General features: G+C 38.6%; 1 pseudogene; it reads right to left on the bottom strand.

Annotated features, from left to right (window-relative positions):
* Positions 1-2732: 2732 nt before the first annotated feature.
* LOC147328475 (N-acetylaspartate synthetase-like) lies at positions 2733-5798 on the bottom strand (annotated as a pseudogene).
* Between the last annotated feature and the right edge of the window lie 9379 nt (positions 5799-15177).

Genomic DNA, 15177 nt, shown 5'->3' on the forward strand with positions numbered 1-15177 from the left:
TCCTTTTTTTTTTTTTGCTTATAGGGCAAACTTTGGGGGTATTTTAGGAGGTGGAGCAAGAGCATACCTCTTTCCTGAGTGAGTCAGCTAGAAATGATGGGAAATCAAAAGATAATCTAAACATATGTGATGAATTTTAACAGTGCATTGCACAGAACACAAGGCAATTATGATAAACTTAATATTATAGTGTTTCTGATTTAATACCCACCAATAAACTCTCCAAATATTTTCCACCATAGAAAAGTTTTGATCCTGGCTGTCTGAGTAGGAATTTCGCAACATGAACCGCCTGCTCTTATGAATAGATATGCGGAACCGTAGATTTCACAAAAACTTAAAAATGCTGAGATTGAAGTTTCAATGTGAAGATATTATGCAAAAGTCTAAGTCAGATATGTTGTTCAAGTTTTATAATAAGATCTCTTATACGTGCCAACTTCTACATTGTCGATTCATTCTCTTAACCACTTTTCTATGTGGGGTTGTGGGGCCACTGGAGGTGATCCCACAAGTTGCAGGTTGAGAGACGAGGTCCAAAATGTGTGTATTTTGACATATGAAAGGAAGGCAGATAGAACACATAGGCTCCACATAACTATGAGGTTCAAACCCAGAACCATGTTGCTCTAAAGCAGCAGGGCTATTTTACCACCATACTGTAAGGTAAGGTAAGGTAAGGTAAGGTAAGGTAACTTTATTTATACCTAAAGGCAAGGTAAATTTGCTTTACAGAAAAATGACAGCATTTGACATCCCTTTAAAAACACGCTGTGTGCTGAATACTGAGTTGTAATATAAAATTGTCAAGAGAAGAAAGGAAAATGCCATAGAGCTGCATTTTACTGCGATAACAGATTAACTGTTAGATACCTGTGTGATGCTATGAATAATACCTACTGCTGAAAAGCTGTGTTGTGTATGATTACTGTTTATCCTTTTCTTAGGTCAGCTCGATTTGCAATACAATGTGAAGCCAAAAATTATACATCTTTCAAAATAAAATTACTGATTTTAATCATTTTATGCTCAGTGGTTCTCTAACTATTGTTTCCATCTTTGACTGTTCATGAAGAAGTGATACTACAGCCTTTGCTTTTAGGTGGACCCTGCAACGAGTTTCTGCCGAGCAAGTGAAGTGATAAAAAAAAAAAAGTGAGAAAAGCAGAAAGAGTGCAGAAAGTGTGGGTTTGACAGATACACCCTTTTATTATCTCATCCAAGCAGATGTTATAAATCAAATACAATGTCAAAAATAGCCACAGAGTATAATAGAACATGGCCAACCCACAGAGTATGCACAAAGAGTGTGGTTTGAATTGGAGTGCTGCGGTACCGTTACATTTACACACATATTGTGATAAATGTACAAATAAAATATAATGAATTTCAAACCAATAAATAACTATAGCCAGATACACATCAAACTATGTTTACTTGTTATCCAGTAGCCAGTATCAAATCAACAAAAAGCTCATTTGGATTCCATCAAACACTCACATTACTACACACCCCTAAACTCTGTCCTTTAACCTCAGTGCCTTCTCAACTGCCTGGCAGCCAAGCAGATGGCTGGAAAATCAGTTCTCAAGTTGCTCATATAACTGAAATTATTTTAAAATTAAAATAACAAGCATACTGTCATTCGGTCTGCACCAGATTATAATAGGTTCTTTTTTTTCTTCATGACAATAAGACCTTTCAGTTTCAGGAAAGCTGTTTTTTGGTGCTACCCTGACAACAGACAAATAAGCAACAACAAAAACATGGGGAGGTAACAGCAGCCATATAGTACTAAGTCAGTAAACACTATGACAATAATAATAACAATTTTTACTGAGTTCTTTACAACAAGGCACAAATTGGTCCATCACAAGATCCAGTACAGTTAAAAAAAATAACACAGTTTAACACATGAAGTAGAAAGTAGAGAGAAAAGCAACAAAAGGAGAACCATAAAAATGAAGTGAAATGAGAACGGCTCTCTGATAAAAGTGTGTCTGTTACAGTCTCAGGTTTGTTTATGTTTCTGAGTTTTGGGTTCTTATTATGTTGAATTTTGGTTCCGGTGGTCATTGTTATTCTTTTATAACTTTGAGTTTTTTGTGTTAAGTTTTTTTATTTCGGTTATATCTTTAGTTTTCCTGTCTGTGTTCATTCTGTCTCATTTTGTCTTTATGGATTTTTCTTCATTATTTCTCTTTTTTTTTTGGAAATTAATTTTCTTTTTATCTCTTTTTACTTTTACTTTTTGGGCCCTGTACTACAAAATTACTTTACAATACTCGGGGTATTGTTCTGTTATCAATCAGGCTAAGTGGTAAGATGAAGCTGGTCATCAACTCATTAATAAAGCCCAGCATTTTTCCAAGCTAGCTACAAGCATATTCACATGAAAGGGGTGGCATTGCCAGCGCCTGACCAGTCACAACTATGAATAAGTTCACTGGCAGCAGAGCAGCTGAATTTCCAAAGTAAAACTATAATATTAGAAAAAAATATGTAGAGATTAAATATAGACTAAAAACAACACAGCTGCTGTAGACAAATTAGTCAAGTATGTGTGTGGGAGGAAAAACTGTGTTCAGTAGTTTGCTGTGTGAATGTTTGCACTTTACCTTCGTCAATAAGACCAGAAAAGATTTACTATATTATTAAAGTTTAGCCTATTTTAAGGCAGAAAGGAAAGCCGGCAAATATGGTGACTATGCAAGTTAACAGACCTATCAGTCTCAAAAATTCCCTTCATTTTTAGTCACCTGCGCATTCACTGTAGTTGGTGTCCATTTGAGAGAGATGTTTTGCACATCAATTCTATAGTGATGGTGGAGTACTCTGTAGAAAATTTGTTCAAGTAAAGACTATCGTCCTCCTGGTGTGGCATACCCGTTGGTGACCCCCACACAGCAGAAACCCAGGCGCTGGTAAAGGCGGTGCGCTGCCAGTGCATATGCTGTGGTCCCAAGGATAACTGAAGAATATCCATAATGAGCAGCAAACTCCAGAACTTTCCTTCCCAGCACAACACCAACCCCACATTTCCGATATCTTTGGTCAACAGACATTCTCTGCAGGACAACAGAACCTCCTGATTCATTTTACTGGCCAACTGCTGCTACAGTGCCCACCACTTTGCCTTCTAGCACTGCTACCGAAAAACAGGAGCCTGGGGCAAGCAGACAATAAACAGAACTCAGCCTATTGCTTCAAATATTGGAAAAAACAAAATTTTGGCATAATATTGAATGCTGACCACATGAAGGTTAAAAGGGCTCTCTCAGAAGTTAAGAGAAAAATAGTTGTGTATACATTAGGTGCACTTGTTCAACTGCATATTAACACAAATATCATAATCAGCCAATTACACAGGAGCAACTCAGTGCAGTGCAAAGCAACATCCTGAAATTTAAAGTGAACATTAAAATGGAGCAGAGAATGCAGTACCAGACAAACTGGTTGTAATACTTCAGAACCTGATTGCACTGCCATCGCTAAGGTTTCAAGGTTTCTAAGATATGAATAAAATAAAAAAAAGAACATTTGAACACTGCTAGCATAATGGACATGGTTTTGACGGCGGTCCCATACAAACAAAAAACAGATGATGAAGGATCACCAAATATGCTTCCAAACCAACTTCATTCTGAGCCAAATACTAGAAAATATGATGAAGCATATCTTGCCTTTGGCTTCACCTGCACAATGGTGGTGCAAAGTAGGTATCCCCAGCAGAGTTTGTTTCCCCTGAGTCGACATGTAAAATAATTACAACATAAAGATGGTTTGTTTTTCTGTTCTTGAAGGCTACGTCCACACGTACATCACATAAATGTAATTTTAAAAAATTACATTTTTTCAAAACCGATGATGATGTTGGCGTCAGGATATGTTTGTGAGAGTGTCTGTGTTGAATGTAGAAGCCACGTCCGAACTTAACTCTGACACATCTGTCTTTCTAAATGGAGGAACAATAACTGCGTGGGTATATGTAAGCGTGTAAAAAACTGCAGCTAGTAAGATTAACAGCAACAGTATTTTGTCTATATCTGCCATTGTAGAAATTCACCTCACATAAACAATAACGTGGTGCACAGCATGAAGTCAAAAAAGGTGCACACCTTTGACATTCCGTGACTAAATCAACTTTTTCCTCATCCACACATAAACGTAAAAACTGACTTTTTGAAAATCTCCACCCTGACAGTTTTTAAAAATCTCTGTTTTCAGTGATCTGAAACGCCATTTCCATGTGGACAAAAGGCACGAACGCATAAAATAATCTGCATTTTCAAAAAAAGAAATACTTGCGTAGGTGTAGACATAGTGTAAAAGAGTTAATAGTTTATTTTATTGCTACCTGTAAATTATTGCAGTTTACCTTTATTTGTGTAATTGTTTACAAAAAGTTTGTGGGAAATAAACTGCAGTGGAGTTTGACATTAAAATATGGGTGTATGTGGTTGGAGGATGTGTTTGTACTGTGCCTTGGAGGGGGGGGGCGAAGATTTTCTTGTAAAACAAAGGGGGGACTAGTAAAAAAATGGTTGGGAACCACTGATCCAAGTAAAATGAACTGCTTGCACAATCTAAGCATTCTTCCTAATAAGTAATGTTCATTTTGAAAGAAAAGTGATGTTGAAAGTTGCCATAGACAGTGGTTTGTGGTTTTCACTTACCGCATTCAGTAAAGACATTTGGGCAATAGCCTTTTGTGGCTCATTTGAATGAACAGAGTAACCCTTCAGCACTATTTGAATCTGAAAATTTTATAAGCTGATGACTCTGCAGTCATGAGTTTGACATCAAAGTTTTGCAATGCAGAACAGTCAGAAAAAGAAAAAAAGAAAAAAAAACATGGCACCACTGATAAAAGGAAATGATGAGCAACAGCTTTGATTTTGTGTTTTCCGGGACAGGAGGTCAACTATGTGGATGTAAGTAACACCAAAATTGTATCTGTAATATTTCTAAATGTGTGTTTCAAACCACTTCAAGCAAGGGACCATGCATTACAAACAGAAACTGCGAAAAGTCTTTTGTATTATGGCAAAACAGAACCTGGCAGTTTCTGGTTTCCGCGTAAATGTTATGTACCTTGTGGCTTCATGTAGAACTTCTCAATGTTCCCCATGTCTGTGTTCATAGCTCGCCTGAGGTAACCATGGATGACACGTCTGCTGCAGAAGTAGCGCAAACACATCACACTTGCTGGGAGGACTCCTATCACCCACCAACATTTGGTGATGACAGGAGATATAACTGCCAGGGGAAAGATATCCCGTGATGCTTAAATGTAAATAAATTATAAAGTTCATAAAGAACAACACAAAAAGCACAAATTTCAATTCATTCAGACATTCGGACATTAAAACTGAGTCTAGTAGAACTAAAAGAACAAAAGGTTTTAGTAGCAGACAAGTAGCTTTTACAGAACAGGTGGTTGGTCTTTGTTCAGGCACGGAGGTTCTTGGTATATCTGGAATTAGAATCTTACACAATGTTCAAATTACAAAAACAGAAAAATAGAGAACAATTTACCTTAAAAGATTGTTTGTTTCAGACATTAGATGGGTGATCTTACCTGTCATAGCAGCATAAAGCCAGAGACTCTCAGGGTGATGTCTTAATCCTCTGAAGGCAGTGTCTGGCACCATCTCCATCAGCCCTTCATAAAAAATTTGCTGCACTACTAGATTGTCATCTGGTTCAAATTTGCATACTAATGGAATGTATTCATTTTGCTCTTTCAGTCCATTGCTTTGTTTTTTGTAACACTTTTTTAGTGTTTTTTTCTCCATATCACACTTGATGACACCAGCAGAGAATCTGAGTGTGTAAAATAAGAAGCTGAGGGCCAACAGGAAGACCTTTCAGCAACAGTGTTTTCTCATGTGAGCTCCTTAGACCACGATGACCTGAATGACTGAGAACCTTCACAGACATTTCATACTGCACACAATGTTTATTTATTCGTGACTTCTTTTAACTTGACCACTCTCTTTATTTTTTTATCATATTTTTTAAACTCACATTGCTTTTGTTTTTTTATGGTTTTTAGTTCTTTGAATGCATTTTTTCAAATGCTGAGGAATTTGTTTTTGTCTCATCAAACACATTTTGTTTTAATGTTAAAATTTGGCAAACAAAACTTCCCAAAACACTTTCCCCAGTCAGTTATGTCCCCATGTCTGTTTGAAGCATTAAGCTTGCATGTCCTTCTCCTCGTCTCCATATCTGTGTGTTTCCTGTTTTCCTTTGACAGTCCCGCGTCCTGTGTTTAGTGTATTCCCTTTTGCTTCCTCCCGGTCTCATTTTGTCAGATTAGTCGAAGCTGTGTTTCCCTCCTGTGTCTAATTCCCTTGTTATGCTTTCTGTATTTAAGCCCTGTGTTTTCCTTTGCCATTGTCACATCATCCCACATTGTTGTGTTTTGTGTGGTCCTGGTTTCTTGTTTCTAACTTTTGTATTTAGTAATCTTGCTAAAGTGCAGTAAAGCTGCCTCCTTCAGTTTAACCCTTTGTGTTTGGGCCGTCTTCCTGCCTGCCACAGCACCTGTACATGACAATGTCATGAAAATGTTTGTTTGACTGCTGAAGTCTCACTTCAGGTGCCTTTAAATGACTTGGTCATCACTTTGCAACACTGTGTACCACAGCAGTAAGAAAAATACTGCACCCACTCAACCTGGATAGCTACTAGGTGAGCTCACTGTAAAATAGGGGAGCAGTGCATGTGTTTGTGGTAAATAGAAGACTGGAACTATGACAGGTAAAATGGTCAGGTAATGGAAACCAACATGGTTTTAAACCAAACTGTCATTTAAATTCTAAGTTATCTGGCAAAAAATGAATTACCTTTTGTGCACAGTTCCAACAACTGCTTCACTTCCTCACTGTGCATAAAATCTCAAACCCAAAGAGCAAATTGCTCAAAATTACAATGCAAATGATTGCAACAGGATTAAAATTATTTGAGCACAATAAAGAATATACACAATCCCCAACTGTTTATATGTTGGCTTAAGGCTTAAACATGAGCCACAAAATTCCCTGCTTATTCACGAGCACTACGAAGGATGTCGCTAATGTAGTGTAATCACTTTAAGAAATGTTCCGCTGTATTAAAATAGAATACGACAGTGGCAGCAGAAGGCAAGAGGCTGAGAGGAAGCAGGGAAGCTGGTGCGGAGTGACTCACTAGTCCGAGAATTCTGGAAAGATCTGTTGAGATTAAAAAGAATCGTCGTACATCCGAAAGGACCAAACATGCCAAATGTGACATGAGGGTCGGATCAGTTAGATGCTATATTTAACAGTGATGACGTTTTTCAGTTGTGATGCATACAAAATGATACTGATGCAAATCCTGGGGGAAGGCTGGAATGGAAAACCACTACAAGGGCACGAGGGAAGCAAATGGAAGAACTGTGCTTGGATCACAGCGAGAAACTATCCTTCAGATAAGCTCATTGCAGAAAAGTCTGCAGACACTTTCTGTCTCTTTTAGATGCAAATGAGCAGCAATGCTGTCTGTTAAAATATTCATTCAGTTTTTCTGATGAGGAATCAGACCTCTAGGCATTTTGGCCTGTTTTAGGCCCTTAAACAACTTGAATATTTTTTTTTTTTAAAAAGATCACGTTTTCAGTTCAAAACAAAACAAACCACCTTATCACCATAAGCTGGAAGACAAACTTCTCCCATCTGCAGCAGTTACCACAGTTACAATGAGAACTATTTCAGATGTTGATTCAGTCCTGACAGGTTACCTTGTGCATTCAAATGAGCCACCAAAGCAAGTTGCCTAAGCGTCATCATTGTGTACTGTATGACAAGTCAAAGCCACAAGCAATCATCCTAGAGCAGGCAGACATATTTCAGCATTCCTCTTCTCCGCAAATGAACCTCACCTATCATGAAGAACACTCAGTGTGTGCAAGCTGTTGAACTTAATGTATTTTGGTTAGTACTAACTTGCAAACTATCCTCAATTAGGTACACCTTGGTCCTGTCAGTTCTGACCACTTTTTGACTTTAGAACCACCTTAATTCTTTATGGCATATATTTAATAGGGTGCTGGAAATACTCCTCAGATGTTTCAGTATATAATCATGTAGCTGCTTGATGCAATTGCTGCCGATTTGTCTGCTGTGCATCCATGATGTGAATCTCTTGTTCCACCATATCCCAAATCTGCTCTGTTGGATTGAGACCTGGTGACTATGGAAGCCATTTGAGTACAGTGAACTCATTGCCATGTTTGAGAAAGCAGTCTGAGGTGATTTGAGGTTTGTGACATGTCATGTTATCCTGCTAGAAGCAGCCAGTAAAGAATTGGAACACTGTCGGACTGACATGGTCTGTAACAACACGTAGTAAGGCCATGGCATTAAATTAGTACTAAGAGGTTCAAAATGTGCCAAGAAAATGTCCCTCAAACCTTTACAGCCCCACCACCAGCCTAAACAACTAATAGAAAGCAGGATGGAGATTGTCTTTGCTGACAGGCACCCAGTGTGGTCTTAGCTGCTGTAGCTCATCTGCCTTAAAGATTCAATCCTGGGGGGAGGCTGGAATGGAAAACCACTACAAGGGCACGAGGGAAGCAAATGGAAGAACTGTGCTTGGATCACAGCGAGAAACTATCCTTCAGATAAGCTCATTGCAGAAAAGTCTGCAGACACTTTCTGTCTCTTTTAGATGCAAATGAGCAGCAATGCTGTCTGCTTGGAAAAAAATGCCTCACCACATCTTTCATACACAGGTGAATGTGACTGCTTCACAGTCTAGGAAGTCTAGGAAGGAGATACACTGAACAAAAAGCTCAGTAATGTCAAATTTCAATTCAGTAAGAACACAGTGAGTGTGGGGGTGTTTTTGTATTTGTAATTCTATGTTACTAAGCTACATTTTTATCCTCTGTGGTTTTTCGGTATACATACTATGAGCACATGTTGCCTCCCACTCTCAAGTACTCACTTTCTTCTGAAATCAATACTATCCTCGTTGTCTAGCTCTATTTAACCCTCTTTATTCTGCAGCACTATTGCATAAATGCAACACATTAAAACGCTGTTGTTATTGTGCTTACTACAGTAAAAAAATATAACTTGTATATTAGCTGTGTTCGATAGCTAAAATTTTCATTCATTGCAGAGTTAAATAAGAGAATTGAAACCATTCTCTTTTCCACGTATAGTGTTGTGGAGTAAATAGGCTGTTAACTTAGCTTAAGCTTAGCTTAAAACTATCATGGTTCCCCAGTCTCCTGTGCGTCTCACATATTTCTATCAGTCTTTTCTTCTGTGTGTGTATGCAATAAACACACCTTCTGTTGCAGGACCGGGCCTTCCCCCTGTTCCCACCTCAGCTGTTGACACACCTGGTCTGATGAACTCACCTGTTGGTAATCTGTGATGGATCAGGCTGCTATGTAAGCTGGAGGTTTCCTTTCATTTGATGCTGGATCACTGAAGTGGAAGGAGTTGCAAGAGTTGCAGAAGGTCTGGCTCTGTTTGAAAGCGTGAAATCACAGTAGGTTGTTTTTGCAGTGGTTTTGAGATGTACTGAGAAGCAAGTTCAACATAATCAGTACACTTTACTAGTGCTGGGTTGGAAACATTTTTGCCTTCAGTACTGCCCTAATTCTTCATGGCATAGATTCAACAAAATGCTGGAAACACTGATTTGATGGTATCACACAACTTCTGCAGATTTATCAGCTGCACATTTATAACATGAATCTCATCCAATTGCAGTTGGAAACCACCAACTGCCATGTCCTATTTCATGAAAATACTAAATAATTACCTCAGCTGCTGTTTGTAGATCCATTGCATCAGTCCCTTCGATCTTTCCTCCAAATGTTTATGTAGAATAAAATACATTTTCTGATGAAAAACCCCTAACCTCAGTATTTTGTTGTACTTTGAGTTTTAGGACCTCAGAAAGCCAGCTACAAAATCCAGGCTGATACGATGACAAATCTACAAACTAAGCTAAAGATAAACCCTACTTTCCCCCACTTGCTGTAGTTTTGGATTATATAATATGATGACATTCTCCATCGTGTTAACAGCTAAATATTACGTCCTACACATTTAGAAATATTACTGATAAAATTTACTTGATACTTAGTACATGTAGAGAACCACCTGTCCTGGAAAACAATTAATCAAATCCTTTTTAAAGGACTATAACAGAGAAGGGATGAAATCTCCAGTCAAATTCTTCAGATGATTTTCAGTTGCTTTTATCAATCATGGCATGTTTTTCAGACTGTTTAACGTTGTAAAACATTGATTTCAAACTTCTGACTGCAGAGCTTTTGCATGCCACCTTTTTTATACTCTTTCTCTGCCCTGTGTTCAAATTCAGAGGTAATATGCTTTAAAAATAAATAAATAAAAACTGTTAAAATATTCATTCAGTTTTTCTGATGAGGAATCAGACCTCTAGGCATTTTGGCCTGTTTTAGGCCCTTAAACAACTTGAATATTTTTTTTTTTTTAAAAAGATCACGTTTTCAGTTCAAAACAAAACAAACCACCTTATCACCATAAGCTGGAAGACAAACTTCTCCCATCTGCAGCAGTTACCACAGTTACAATGAGAACTATTTCAGATGTTGATTCAGTCCTGACAGGTTACCTTGTGCATTCAAATGAGCCACCAAAGCAAGTTGCCTAAGCGTCATCATTGTGTACTGTATGACAAGTCAAAGCCACAAGCAATCATCCTAGAGCAGGCAGACATATTTCAGCATTCCTCTTCTCCGCAAATGAACCTCACCTATCATGAAGAACACTCAGTGTGTGCAAGCTGTTGAACTTAATGTATTTTGGTTAGTACTAACTTGCAAACTATCCTCAATTAGGTACACCTTGGTCCTGTCAGTTCTGACCACTTTTTGACTTTAGAACCACCTTAATTCTTTATGGCATATATTTAATAGGGTGCTGGAAATACTCCTCAGATGTTTCAGTATATAATCATGTAGCTGCTTGATGCAATTGCTGCCGATTTGTCTGCTGTGCATCCATGATGTGAATCTCTTGTTCCACCATATCCCAAATCTGCTCTGTTGGATTGAGACCTGGTGACTATGGAAGCCATTTGAGTACAGTGAACTCATTGCCATGTTTGAGAAAGCAGTCTGAGGTGATTTGAGGTTTGTGACATGTCATGTTATCCTGCTAGAAGCAGCCAGTAAAGAATTGGAACACTGTCGGACTGACATGGTCTGTAACAACACGTAGTAAGGCCATGGCATTAAATTAGTACTAAGAGGTTCAAAATGTGCCAAGAAAATGTCCCTCAAACCTTTACAGCCCCACCACCAGCCTAAACAACTAATAGAAAGCAGGATGGAGATTGTCTTTGCTGACAGGCACCCAGTGTGGTCTTAGCTGCTGTAGCTCATCTGCCTTAAAGATTCAATGTTTTGTGCTTTTGTACTGAGTGGTTACTTAAGTTCCTGGTACCTTATTAGCTTAAAACCATTCTCTTCTGACTTCAACATCTTCACTCAGAAACCTCCTCCTTTTTGGATATTTTCTCTTTTATTTGGAACATTCAATGTAAAAGCTAGAGATCATCCCATATGGAAAAGAAATAGGAAAAACTTATAAAAGACTTGCATCAACTTTAGCTTGCTTCATATAATGAATCATATAAGGCTTATATGATTTACTCATGAAAGTGGCCACTTTCTCATTACTTTCATATACTGTTTTAGGAAGTATCCAAAACATACAAGTTCCATTTATATAATTTTTCAAGGGATCTTATATCTGTTTTCACTCTTGTATGCTTTTCATGTTTCACACAAGACAGATACAAACCTTATAAGATTTATATATATCTTTTCCATATGGGATTGTAAAGGAGAATCCCAGTAGATTAGCACTTTCTGAAATACTCTGACCAGTCACAACACCTTTATAGTCACCTGCCATCCTGATTGTGAAGTTCCATTTGAATTTGAATAGGTCAACCATGTCTGTTTGTCTAAATAGCCTAAATAGCTAGCGTGGGATTGGATGGATTCTTCCAGATGCATCTTTATAGTGTTTAATGCACATTTAACCTTAATCTTTTTACTCCACCACTGATGGTGTTAAAGGTTCTGTCAGAGAAAGAAAAATCGCTTGCAGCCTGCACAAAAATTTAAGGAGGGGATAAACTCATCAATGTCCAAATTTCCTCATTGTTGCTAATCAAGAAAAAGGCAAATGGTAACCCTGACTGTATGATTACTCCAATTATCAGTCATGTGTCAAAATATCCTTGGGCAGGGTACTGAACCACAAATTGCCCTAGATGCATTCACTAAACTGTGCGTGAATGTTGGAGAAAAGTCCTTGGGTATAGATAAAAGCACTGTACGTATGCACGTGGTTGGGTGAATGAGATTTGTAGTAGAAAGTGATCTGAGTGCTCAAAATTGAGCAGAAAGGTGCTATATTACTACTAGTCCATTTAATAGATGAGGTCATTGTAGCCTTTCTCCTGATGTGTTGTTTCAAGATGCAACCAAAATATTTCAGTCTAAACTTTAGTCGGTTAACAGTTTCTGAAATGACCAGTCACATCACCTTTAGAGTCACTTAAATCACTTTTCGTCTCGATTCTGAAGCTCTGCTGGAAATTGAATATCGTTGTCTTGAGCATTTCTGCTTGTCTAAATGGACTGAACTGGTGGCATGATGGACTGAACTGGTGGCATGTGACTGGCTAATTAGGTATTTGCATAATATAGGATATATAATATATTAAAGGAGAAGTATAGTAGGTGTAACTAATAAAGTGTCTGGTGGATGTGTTCCTGTTTCTGGCTTCACTTACCCTAACATCAAAATAGTCAACGACACAAATGTAAATACAGTTTCTGCAAAAGTATTCGGCCCCCTTGAACTTTCCCACATTTTGTCACATTACAGCCACAAACATGAATCAATTTTATTAATTTCCACGTTAAAGACCAACACAGAGTGGTGTACACGTGAGAAGTGGAACGAAAATCATACATGATTCCAAACATTTTTTACAAATAAATAACTGAAAAGTGGGGTGTGCGTAATTATTCAGCCCCCTTTGGTCTGAGTGCAGTCAGTTGCCCATAGACATTGCCTGATGAGTGTTAATGACTAAATAGAGTGCACCTGTGTGTAATCTAATGTCAGTACAAATACAGCTGCTCTGTGACGGCCTCAGAGGTTGTCTAAGAGAATACTGGGAGCGACAACACCATGAAGTCCAAAGAACACACCAGACAGGTCAGGGATAAAGTTATTGAGAAATTTAAAACAGGCTTAGGCTACAAAAAGATTTCCCAAGCCTTGAACATCCCGCGGAGCACTGTTCAAGCGATCATTCAGAAATGGAAGGAGTATGGCACAACTGTAAACTTACCAAGACAACGCCATCCACCTAAACTCACAGGCCGAACAAGGAGAGTGCTGATCAGAAATGCAACCAAGAGGCCCATGGTGACTCTGGACGAGCTGCAGAGATCTATAGCTCAGGTGGGGGAATCTGTCCATAGGACAACTATTAGTCATGCACTGCACAAAGTTGGCCTTTATGGAAGAGTGGCAAGAAGAAAGCCATTGTTAACAGAGAGGGACACAGCAAACATGTGGAAGAAGGTGCTCTGGTCAGATGAGACCAAAATGCAAAACGCCATGTGTGGCGGAAAACTAACACTGCACATCACTCTGAACACACCATCCCCACTGTCAAATATGGTGGTGGCAGCATCATGCTCTGGGGGTGCTTCTCTTCAGCAGGGACAGGAAGCTGGTCAGAGTTGATGGGAAGACAGATGGAGCCAAATACAGGGCAATCTTGGAAGAAAACCTGTTGAAGTCTGCAAAAGACTTGAAACTGGGGCGGAGGTTCACCTTCCAGCAGGACAACGACCCTAAACATAAAGCCAGGGCAACAATGGAATGGCGCCTGTTACAGTTGTCTTAGGGCGAGATGCAGGGTACAATGTGCTTAATTTTACTTTCCCCTGTGGCACCATTATGTTCATCGGTGTCAGTTGTGTATCCAGGAGTTTCCAATTCCATCATTACTTTTGTGTGTATTAAAGTCCTCTGTCACTTACTGTTCTGTGTTGGGTTGTTTGTTTCCAGGTCACATCACGTCATAGTTTTCTCTTCTACTCTTCAGGTTCATGTTCGGTTTATTTCATAGTTTCATTATCGCATGTTCCTGTTCAGTTTTATGTTCTAGTCTATTGTCATTGTTTCCATAGTTAGTCATAGTTGTTTCCCAGTTTAGGTTTCAGTTTAGCTTCACCCTTGTTTCAACTCGCTGTGCTTTTCTGTTTTATTTTGTTTCTCTTCAGCCTAAAAAAACTGCTCACGTTTTGTTACACCGTAGTTAGTTTCTCCCGTGTCTACTTTTGAGTCTATTCCTCAAACACACTGGCTGCTAAGCCGTGACAGCCGGAGTACCTGGAAACACATAAACACGGGGAGAATATTCACGGAAAGACCCCCGGCCTGATGGTGGAATTGAACTCAGGGACTTCTTGCTGTGAGGCAACAGTGCTAACCACTGTGCTGCCCAAAACAAACTGTGGCCAAACAAACATGGATAAATTTACAAAGCAACTTTTACAAATAAAAAGCAAATTATATTTTATATAGCATAAGAGTCCCATTAGTGTGTATGTGCGTGTTTGTCTGAATACATCAGTGTCATATAGTTAAAAAGTCTTCTCAGTGGTCAGTAAATCTGAAAAGGAGCTACAGTGCATTTAAAGCCAGTAAGTTAAAGATGGAATTGAGATCCATCAGCATCAGGGCCATCATTACGCCATGTACACACCTGACTAAGGCAATGCAATGTTGCCTATTTATGTATTGCTTGTGTAGCGCCTCTACTCAGGACCAGTACACTCTCACTTCAAATAGAGACCCTAGACATCTTACTAGGTTCAGGAGGAGGTTTTGTTTTGGGGACTCACAAAAGGAGTTGGCTTGGAAGTGAATAACTGGGACCTTTATTGCCTCAGTACCATTTATATACATATACAACACAATAACCCAAATTGCACACTAATAGTGCATTTTAAAGGTGAATACATGTAAAACAAAACAAAACAAAGACATTTAAATGGAAGATTTATACTGAACAGTATCAGAGCTCTTTGGAATGAATGAA

The sequence above is a fragment of the Aulonocara sp. 'chitande type north' Nkhata Bay genome, linkage group LG6 (genome assembly GCF_057382095.1).
Source record: "Aulonocara sp. 'chitande type north' Nkhata Bay isolate Kocher_YH1m ecotype deep benthic linkage group LG6, A_spYH_male_GT1.1, whole genome shotgun sequence".
NCBI classification, from domain to species: domain Eukaryota; kingdom Metazoa; phylum Chordata; class Actinopteri; order Cichliformes; family Cichlidae; genus Aulonocara; species Aulonocara sp. 'chitande type north' Nkhata Bay.